Source organism: Triticum aestivum, chromosome 1B, assembly GCF_018294505.1.
Source record: "Triticum aestivum cultivar Chinese Spring chromosome 1B, IWGSC CS RefSeq v2.1, whole genome shotgun sequence".
Classification (NCBI taxonomy): domain Eukaryota; kingdom Viridiplantae; phylum Streptophyta; class Magnoliopsida; order Poales; family Poaceae; genus Triticum; species Triticum aestivum.
The window spans coordinates 309,711,000-309,722,516 of NC_057795.1; the positions used below are offsets into that span (position 1 = coordinate 309,711,000).

At 41.4% G+C, this 11,517-nt stretch overlaps 1 long non-coding RNA gene across 1 annotated transcript; it reads left to right on the forward strand.

Moving 5' to 3' along the window:
- The first annotated feature begins 3,063 nt into the window (after positions 1-3,063).
- Positions 3,064-4,232, forward strand: LOC123090636 (uncharacterized). Its single transcript, XR_006442503.1, has 3 exons — positions 3,064-3,300; positions 3,380-3,632; positions 4,168-4,232. It is a non-coding gene; the product is annotated as an uncharacterized lncRNA (long non-coding RNA).
- The last annotated feature ends 7,285 nt before the right edge of the window (positions 4,233-11,517 follow it).

Below are 11,517 nucleotides of genomic sequence, written 5' to 3' on the forward strand. Positions count from 1 at the left end.
TACGCCCTTCCCCACAGTAGAACCCTCTATGGCACCAGCGTGCTCACCCCGGCCGTGTGACCCTTCTTTGGCATCAAGCCTATCTCCACTATCATTCCCAACACACGGCTGCCCATGCCTCGCCATCTTCGTTTGCTCGCTAGCCACCCTCAAGCATATCAATCCTGTGGTCCGGCCGGGTTTGCATTAAGAAACCTATTAGTTACTACTCTTCATCGCGGTGAGGCATATTTCCTCGCAATCCCTCTTCCTATTTCGTTCCGTATGTTCCCAAATTGGCTATAAAATAACGGAGAGCGTATATATGTTCATGATCTACCCTCCTAACTAGTACATATAAGATGTATTTGTTCCAATAAGTTACTGTCGTTTTATAGATTGCGGGCGCCCGAGTCACACAAACTTAACAAATAAGTCGTACATTTTCTCAATTATTGCATGACATGTTTAGACAGCTTGATACCAAGTTGTTAGTTTTATGCTTATCCTCCTTTCATGAGTTTCGCATGTGTTCTCTGTAGATGTCGAGTAGTAGCGACATCACTCATGCTTCAGGCGATGTATCTTCATCTGATTCCGACAACCCTAGGTCTTCAGCAGATGGTGAGGGATCAAGTAATCTTGAACGAGATAGAGATGCAGTAATCACCCTTCCAGTCAGGACACGGAGGAACGTTCCAAGGAAGCCCACACACCAGCCTAAAGGTGTATATGAAGTAACTGAGATCAATTTAAAGTCTTGGGCTCCAACTAAACCATATAAAGCACGCACGAGGTTCAGGAGTCTGTGAGGATTTGTTGGCAGGGAAAGGCTCAACATTAATCTGCCGGGGTTTCGAAAGGCTGACAAAGAAACACGGCAAAGGATAGTCCGAGAGATCATGGATCACTTCAATGTTCCAAGCCAGTGGAGAATGCAGGTGGAACACGCTGCACTGAAGAAGGCTAGGAATGCTTGGAGAAACTGGAAGCACGTGCTGTACAAGAAGTACTTGAGTGAAGGCAAGGACTCAACCGCCGCCTATCCCCAAATTACAAAGGCAGACTGGGTAGAATTCAAAAGGGTCAGGGCAACTAAAGAGTTCGTTGAGAAGAGTGCCAAGCAACCGGAACTTTAGAAGAATAACACACACACACACACACCATATGGGTGTGGTAGGATACAACGGCATGAAACCTATATGGGACCAGGAGGACAAAGAATAAGTGGCGGCGGGTGGGAAAATGGCCTTTAGTGAAATCAGGGGTGAACGCGCCAGAGACTAGCAAGCGTAATGATGGAACTTATTACTTTTAAAACTCACATGACGAAGAACTGTATCAAGTGATGTTAAGGGCTTCCAAGATCCCTGGAAGGTTCTACAGGAACTCAAGGCCATGTGACATTCTGTCTGATGCTCTGGAAACAAGAGAGCTCCCTAGCCGTGCAAGGGGTATAGGTGTTAATGTCCCGCACAAGAGGACTTTCACACTCAGCAAAGAAGAGAGGATCAGCATGAAAAAAGCAAGGATTGAAATGAAGCAGAATGAATTGTATGAAAGGTTGAGAAAGGACATGTATTCGACTGTTCGAAGGGATATTGAGGAGTCAATGATGATGTAGAAGACTCTAACACTGACAGATAGCCAGCAGATGGGAGGGGAGGCAGGCATGGAGGATGCTTCTTATTGCACGACAACACGACGCAAGAGTAGTTGTGCATCAACTAACCCCGGCGACACTCAGACTGTAGCTACTCATGATGATGCTATATCTGATCTATCTGGAATGAAAGACAGACTGAAGGGCGTGCTTACACATTATGAAGGTACATTAAAATGTGCAACAGCCTGGTTTCCCACCCTTCTTGGAAGAGGGCCTCTTGTTGGACAATGTGCCATTGAAGCCGGGCTATGTGAAGTGCTATGTGATTGAAGTAAAGCCTGGATTCAATAAATTTGCCCTGAAGAATGTCCTAGGAGACTTTGATGAGCAAAGGACCTTGGGAGAAACATTGTTACATCACATCCAGTGGCCATGAAAGGAAATAGAATTCATTGATGAGATCCCTGAAGCCCCGTCAAGAGCAACCAATGTCACCCCTCAACCGGTGACACTCTCCTTGCCACCGCAGCTCTCACGTGCTTCCCCCAAAGAACCTAATACTCGTAATCCGACGGCTGGTGCATCAACCTGTGATCAGCTGGCCTGACTTTGTGTCGTACAGGCCATGTCATCCTCCGCCCAAGAGCAGCTAGTGGAAAGGCCAATAACTATTGAAGACGCACCACCGGTTCAGATGCTGGCCACTGAAGCAGTGGGGGGAGACCCAGCTGCAGCACATGCTTAGCAGACCAACCTGGTGGAATGGACTACTAAGTATTCTAATGCTTTAGAACCGCCTGCTAAGTAGTCTGTAGGTCCAGAATCGACTGCTCATTAGTCCGTCGGTCCGCAGCTGCGTGATCAGCTGTAACATCCCAAATTTTCAAATTTGGTATGTTAACAGGATCATTCTTTTTTATCATGATTTCTATGCATATTAGAATTTTCTGGAGTGTTTTCCAACTCAAGGCAATATATTTGGAGTGAAGATAATATGACTTCTACCCTATTAATTATCTATGGAAAATGCTAAGAATATATTCTGGTGTCTACCTAAATTATTTTGTCTTTATAGAAACTCAAATTTATTTTATAGTTGTTATAATGCTCTTTATATGCTTGTATTGCATAGTATATATATTTGTTTAAAGCGCATTTGTGTTGTTAAAAATGTTCATGGTATTTTATATTAGTATTAGTATTTTACTGTATGTTTTGGTATTTTTAGGAAGTAATATTCTATTTTAGTTTTAGCCAATAGTTATGTTGTGCAGTAAAGTTTTTAGCCAGATATTATTGTTCGTATGGGCTTGGACAGCCGCAGCCCATTTCTATTCCTCGCCCAGTGCGCTGAGGCAGCAGCAGCTTTGCGACAGCAAGCCGGCCCATCTCAGCGCAATAGAGCCCACCCCGCAGCCTTTCGTATTTTTTTCTCTTTCCTTCCCTGTGCCGCTTACCGCTAGGCCCCCCTTGTCATCTCTCTCCCTGGTTCGTGTTCTTCCAGGAGACCAATCCCGATCAAAATCCTCGGTGGATTCGGCTCGGATCTTGCACCTCTCGCACTCCCACCTCCATATAAATATTCCCAAGTCTGACTCTTCCGATTTTTGCAAAAATCTCCTGCTCCCGTGCCTATCTCGCCCGTACCAGAAGATCGAATCTCGCCGGAGTTTCACCGCTGCTGACCTCCGCCGTCGTCGTTTTCGTCGCCTACAGTGGGTCCCAGCACCTCCTCTTGCTCCTGCTAATTTCGCCATGATCTCATCTATCGCCCTGACCCTCTGTATCGCACAGGGGAGTACCGAACCGAGCGCAAGGACCTCGATCCAAAGATCACAGCCACCGCCCGAGCTCCAGCCATCCTCTGCCGTCAACCCCGTTCGCCACCGACGCCGCTGAGGATTTCTTCGAGACCGAAGCAGAGCTCCGCGTCCCGTACGCTACACGCTGGAGTCTGGAGACCACCTGAACAGGCGCCACCATCGCCGCCCGAGCCGCCGGTGTCGTTCTTCTCCAACTCCGGTGACGCCTCAACCTGTTAACTCCGGTGAGCCGCCCTTAGCCGTCCGATCTCCATCCAACTGCTTATAGTGGATGCCATATGTTTTTTTTCTGCCGAACCGTTTTTCTCTATGTTGTGGTCGTTCGCCGTTTAAGCCTCCCAGCGGACAGGTAACAACAAGTAGAACCACGCCACGTGGCACATCCACAGCTGCCGCAGCAGTTCTTACAGAAATCTATTTTGACACAATTTATTTTGGCAGATTCCATATCAAATGTTCATTTAGGTATATCTTGAGATCCATAACTCCCAATTCATTGATTCTTTTTCCTGTGTACTTGTAGTGACCAGGAGAATACCGTAGAACACATTTCACATTTTTGAACTGTTTAAATTTGAATTTGTTTAAAATTGGAATTTAAACTTCCGGAGGCCATATCTTTCAAACCGTTGATCCAAATTAGTTGATTCTTTTTGCATTGTGATCTTACTAGCATGTAGATAAGATATACGGTTGTTGACTTTATTGTGGTGTTATGTGAATACGGTTTATTTATCGGTGCCTTCGTTAATCGTATAGATTGTCCGGAGTGCGAAGCGGATCAGAATTAATCGTTAGAGTACTTCAACACCGTTCAAGGCAAGTTTGCACTTTTGATTTTGCTCATCCTATATTCTACTATGCATGTGTGATTTTTATGCTATGACATGTGCTTGGTTTGATATGTATGTTCTGTGTTGTCATATTCTGGTGTGATCAACTTGCTATGATAGACGTGGGCATATGTCGAGTGATCCATGAAAGTGGTGAGTGTTTATAGCCGTAGGCTCGGGATTATTAACCAGGTGAATGCGTCACTGGCAGAGCGCTCTATTGTCCCTAGAGAATGCGCCATTGACAGAGCGCACTTGAGACGAGGTTTAGTTTTCGGAACTTAAATCAGGTGAATGCGTCCTTGGCAGAGCGCTCGATTGTTCCTAGAGAATGCGCCACTGACAGAGCGCACTTGAGACATACTTCTGAAGTTCTTGTCATGTTTATTTAGAATCTTTGGGTTATCTTGGGCGAGTAAATTAGAGACGGTTGTGAGTTCAGGTAGTGGAGGTAGGTGAAGACATTCTTCTCCAAACTAGTGTGTTTTGTTTGTCATACATTGCTTTGTGGATGTAGGTTTGCTATATCATATTATGTGATTTGCCAATATATTCAATGTATTGACCCTTGTGGCTGCAACTTATCATGTTGCAGGATTTTCAGATGATCAGTGAGATACAGTAGGGTTGCGAGTCTTCACTCAACATGTTCTTCAATGGGCATTGATGGACTCATCGTTGATTATGCTACCTTTCCGTTGTTATTATTGAATAAGTTAGCCATGTGCTATTCAGTTTGTAATACTTTATAACTTCTGGATCATACGTTATGTTAAATGATGCACTTGTTATTTGATATTCATATGTATTGTGTGTGCTAGCGAGTTGATCCAGGGACTAGCACTGTGAGCACAGAGACATCGAATCTTATCAGGTTCGGGTCGTTACATCAGCATACTAATGTGTCAGCACTTCCTGCTCAACAAACCAACGCGTTGGCATGGCCTCCTCGGCACACCGACAAGTTGGCACCACCTGCGCATAAACCCGCCATAGCTTCAATGCATGGTCAGCAGTCTGATGCCTCTGCTCCTACAACCTAGCAGTCTGTCACAGCAGCACCGCCAGCTCAGCGGTCCAGCATAGATAAACCATCTGCTAAGCAGTCCGTCGAAGCTTCACCGTCTGCTCGGCAGTCTACCTTGCAGCCAACCAGACGTTCTGCCAGAAATGCTTCAATTACCAAGAAGGAAGAGGCCAAAAAGGTTGTATCCGCGAGGAAGCGCGGCGAGAGAGCAAGAGGAAAGAGAACGGTTGCCTCTTACTTAAAGCACTCATCTCCCAGAACCAAATTAGCAGTAGGTTGTTCGAATCGAGGAGTAATATTATTTCTGACAGCATGGATGATGAAGAAATAGATTTGCAGCTTGCTACAAATAAAGCTGACATACTTGAAGCACGCAATTACATCCATGGCCAGCCATTTCTTGTTGGCGAATACTTTGATGAGTGCAGCTCTAGTTGCCGCGAGTTACATGAATATTGCATGGATCAAATGTCAGCAGGTTGCTACCTCTTGAGCATGTGTTGGTTTTGAAAGGATCACGATGTTGCCTAGAGGGGGGGGGGTGAATAGGCGTTTTAAAATCTTTTACGGATTTGGCTATATCCTAATGCGGAAATAAACTAAGCGGATACTTTTTAAGCACAAATCCTAAATATACTAAGCTCACTAAGTGCACCAACAACTTAGCATAAACAAGATGAGAACAACGAGGATATGAGTAAGCACAAGTAAGTCACACAAACTTACTCAGTGTATATCACGAGGTATGGAAATGAATAATACACACAACCACAAGTAAGCAATACAAGCTTACACAAATTGTATCACAATATATGGAATTGAATGATACAAGCAAACTTAAGTAAGTTACACAAACTTACTTGAGCAATATCACAATATATGGAAGTTTATAACACAAGTTAGCAATTCACACTAATCACAATGTATATCAATAGTAGCAAGTATGAATTGCGGAATATGAAGTGTAGGCCTAAATAATCTTTACAAGGAAATGTCCAACACAATATAATCAACCACCACAATATAACAAGGACAACAAAATATAGTGAATGCACGGTCAAATGACCAAAGTAAACCACAAGTAAGGAGTTAGGGTTAGGGATAACCAAAGTCACGGAGACGAGGATGTATCCCGATGTTCACTTCCTTGGAGGGAAGCTAGTCACCGTTAGAGAGGTGGATGTTACCACGAAGGCACACCAACGCCACGAAGGCTCACCCTATTCTCCTTGAGATATCACCACGAAGGCGATTCTCAACCACTAGTGGTAGACCTTGAGGCGGCCTCCAAACCTTCACAAACTTTCCGGGGGACAAATCACAAGTTGATTCCTCACCGGAGCACTCCTACCGCCTAGGAGTCTCCAACCTCCAAGAGTAACAAGAACAAAGGGGAAATGCTCAAGACTTGCTCAAATCACGAATTCCTTTGGTCAAGAGAGGGAGAGGGAGTGGATCTATCACTTGATTGGAAAATCTCTCAAGAACTCTCACGAATCTCTCCGGGATCTAAGATTTGGTGTAGGAGAAGTGAGAGGGAGCCTTTTTGTGTTCTAGGGTTCATATGAATGTGTTGCTCAACCTTCTCCCGGGGTGGAAGAAGGTTATATATAGTGGTAGTGCAAATATGGCCGTTGGAGTGTAAGTGGCTGTGTCGGGCCGGACATCCGGGCCTGGGGCCGGACGTCCGGACGCTGTGAAGTGTGCACACAAGTACGCAGAAAAACAGGTTACAGGGCCCGGACATCTGGCCGAAGCCCGGACATCTGGCCAAACTTGGGCCCCCGGACATCCGGGCAAGTGCCGGACATCCGGCGGGCACAGCCAACATTTGAAAACAGGTTCTGGAATTTGCGGGCCGGATTTCCGGGAGGATCCCGGACATCCGGGGCGACCCGGAAGCCCAGACATCCGGCCAAGTCCCGGATGTCCGGCCATTAAAAAAACAACAGGAACCTCAAAACTGAAACATGCATAACTTTTACATCCGAACTCCGATTTTGATGATCTTGGGCTCGTTTTGAAGCTATGGAAAAACTCCAGGTTCTCACATATAGAACCACCCAAGATAAGCCAAAATGGAGGGTGCAAAGCATGCAATGGTTATACATATACTTTGGGGAACCTAGTTGGCTTTGGATTTTCTTTTGAGATATGTAGGCATATTGTATTTGTATTGGATAGGAGCGAAATATGCCTATGTTGGAATATGATGTGAGAAGAATAGAAATAGATGATGTTGACTTGAGCAAATCCATCACTAACCCCTTTGATCCCCTCTTAATAGTGCGGGATCCCTATAACTCAAGAATCATAAAAGAGCTATACTAGATAGCTTCCGAAAACTCATTCCTGAGCATATATCCTTTTCGATGGTCATCGATCCTCACATCTAAAGCCAAAGGAACTAATACCTTTGACTAGAGCCTTTCACTTGAGCTTTATATTGATGTTTCTTCATGGCTCAAGTTGAAGGCAAGACATTCGAGAAGTCTTCAAGTAGCTCCCCCATACATAATAATCCCCGACTCAACAAATGAGCTCATAATGATCCTATCATCAAGCATATATAGAATTCTTCTCTTTAATCATTCTCTCAAGATCTTGATCCATCATGGTTCAACCCATAAGCCTTGATGCATGCACAACAATATTTATATGGCATTCATTTTGAATCCATTCTATCTCCTTGCATCACCATGGAATAAACATCCTCCAGTTCATCCAATATTCTTCATGCATTGGAAATGGAACTTTCCTTCAAATGTATAACTTAATGCAAACATTAGTCCATTAGGATTGTCATTAATTACCAAAACCACACATGGGGACTACATGTACTTTCAATCTCCCCCATTTTGGTAATTGATGACAATCTCAACAAAAGGGTTTATATAATGAATTTTAACCCAAGTTTGCAATTTACCCAAGGATAAATTGTATACTTGGGATAGTTTTGATAGCATCAAGTGTCACAAAGATACTTGAGTTTACCGCACACGGTGTACTAACATCGAAACACTACACAAGTATTTGATGTTAGTAGAACCACAATATATAGAGCAAGCTCCCCCACAATATATGCATGTGTGAATGAACTTTGAATTTCCTTGCATATATTGTTTGTCATACATTAGGTGGAGTTTACTCTATATATTCATTCATGCAACAAACATATGTAACCAGGTAGATAAGCATGAATGAACAACAAGCACTTAAAATACTTATCATAAAGCACTTAAAATACTTTGATAGCATCAAGTGTCACAAAGATACTTGAGATAAGCACTTAAAATACTTTGATAGCATCAAGTGTCACAAAGATACTTGAGTTTATCGCACACGGTGTACTAACATCGAAACACTACACAAGTATTTGATGTTAGTAGAACCACAATATATATAGAGCAAGCTCCCCCACAATATATGCATGTGTGAATGAACTTTGAATTTCCTTGCATATATTGTTTGTCATACATTAGGTGGAGTTTACTCTATATATTCATTCATGCAACAAACATATGTAACCAGGTAGATAAGCATGAATGAACAACAAGCACTTAAAATACTTATCATAAAGCACTTAAAATACTTATCTTAAACCCTCTAAACTTCTCCCCCATTGGCAACAAATGCCAAAATGGGAAAAATATAGAAGCCAATATATTATGAGTTCCTCCTTAATGTGTGCGTATTACAAGATGTGAGTGAAAATTAAATGCACATATTTAATGAGGAAAATTTGAGGAGTTCGGGATCTATAGAACGCACCAAGATATTACGATACGAAAATAAGCATTCTATATGTGAAAAAAAAACTTTTCAAAAAAAATCCAAAGAACATATTTGTGGACAATATATAATATGAATAACTAGTTTGATCATCATCATGAAAATGTGTCCAAAATACATTCAAAACACACGAGTACGCAAGATTATACGCACAACATGCAAGCACTCATGCCACAACCTCTTATCAAAACCACCATAAGAATAAAAGGAAACAACAAAGTGGCCGGCAAGGAATAAATGATATCAAGAAAGGATATGAACTTTCACATGTATAAAATTTCTAAGAGGCCAACAATAAACATGATATGTATCCAAAAAGAAACCCGTATACACAAAAAAAAGTTGTAATTGATAAGAACATGATATCCACAGGTGAATCCACTATTATATAACTTTGAGCCTAGCATAAGAGCAAGGCACATGGCACAAAGCACATGGCACAAATTGATCTCATTTGCATAACACAAAGTGGCGCAAGCAATCAAAAGATCCGACGAGCCGGAAGGATAAAAGAATATTATGATTTGAGCAAATGAGTGTTCTAAGGAAAATAGAGAAGCTCCCCATGATTTGTGCACTATTTAGATTTTTTTTTATTTGGATACAAGTGCACAAAATAGGATCATCACTCCCCCAAAATCAATAGGAACACACAATGATTGCAAGCAAACATAGATAAGAAAAGAAGCCTAGCATTTGCAACAAACATATGGTTAAGCAATATGTACATGAGGCAACCTAAGAATAGGCACAACGAAAATGATGTGTGAGAGTCACGTCAAAGCACTTGAGAAGACTATTATAAGGATGGGAATTAAGCATCAACATAGTCTTGAGTAAATGAGATACAAAGTGCAAGACATGTCCTTCCCACTCACACGAAGTTAAGAAAGCCACACACACATCAAACAAATGGATTCACAAGCTCACTAATAGCAAATTAAAAATCGAACCTTGTGACAACCCATGATGAAGATAGGAAATAATAGGCTTGTCAAGACAAGCACGAGGACAATAATCTTCACCAAACATGAGTAGACTAAGATGCAAAGAGGTAAGACACGCACTCATACAACAAATGCTTCCACGAAGCCACCAAAGATATAAAAAGTGAATGAAATGGCGGACATGAAAGAAAAGGGATATCAACTAGATATGTAACTTCTCTCACGTGTATAAGATAATAGGTATATGATAGCCACAAAGAAGGATGTACACATAAAATAGTTACAAAAGGAAGGAATAAGATATCCAAACGGGAGTCATAAAATATACCAATGAGATCTTTGCTTGAAAGCATAGCACATGGCTTAATATAATCTTATTGTATATTAATGAACTCCAAATACACAACCATCAAAGACATCACAACTAGCAACAAGAGATGATTGTTGGGATGCTTTGAGAAAGGAAACAAGTATCACAGGAACGAGTCAAGAAATTCATGCCATGATGCAACCTACACAAGGCTGACCTCATTTCTATATATATATATATATATATATATATATATATGCATGAAGTAAATACTTGTTACCGAGATAGCATTGGTATGAAGTTGTAGATCAATAAAATGTCCAATCTTGGCTCTAATTTCCTCATAGTGCCACCACCTTCATGAATAAGCCAAGCACCCAATGCTTCTCAAATGTACCTAAAACATTTTAAGTACAATATGGTCCCCAAACTTATTGGGTCCGAAGTAGTTAGCATAACTACAACACATAGGATAAACCATTTAAATATGTGCCTATTGATATGAATTTGAATTTCATGCACATCATAGCTATTAAGAATTTGATGGATTTACCATATATATATATATATTGGATCAAATAAGGCAAACACGGCATGTGAATTTACACATAGTAAATATGCATGCACAAGCCTACCAAAATCCAGGGAGATACAAATTGGACAAATGACCACATAACCGTTAATACTTCCAATAACATCACTAGTCATTCATGTTGTCCAAAATGAATCAAAGTGACAAATCAACATATGATAGCACACAAAGTTCAACATATGAACCAAGGAAAAAAATGAGCATATAAGATATGCATTGCACACATACTCATAGGAATATCTCACTCAAGTAGATATAGGAAACTATAAACAATGAGATAACAAACTCTCATATAGAGCAATAAGATGAGTTGGAACAAAATGGTATTTCGGGTTATCATTCGGTGTAGAAACCAAATAAGTACATGATCATCTATACTAACACAAGCATAACATGAGAGCTTAGAAATAACCACAATGCTTGGATAGCATAATATTAACATTCCGACTAGATAGATAATCATGTAAAGCAATAATTGGAATAGCTTTAATCAGATGATTTTCCAAATCTAATTTTAAAGATAACCATGGGCAAAACCGCACAAGAATGCCATACGTAAACAAGACATTGCATGCCACGGAGATATAAGATAATCTCAAATATAAATT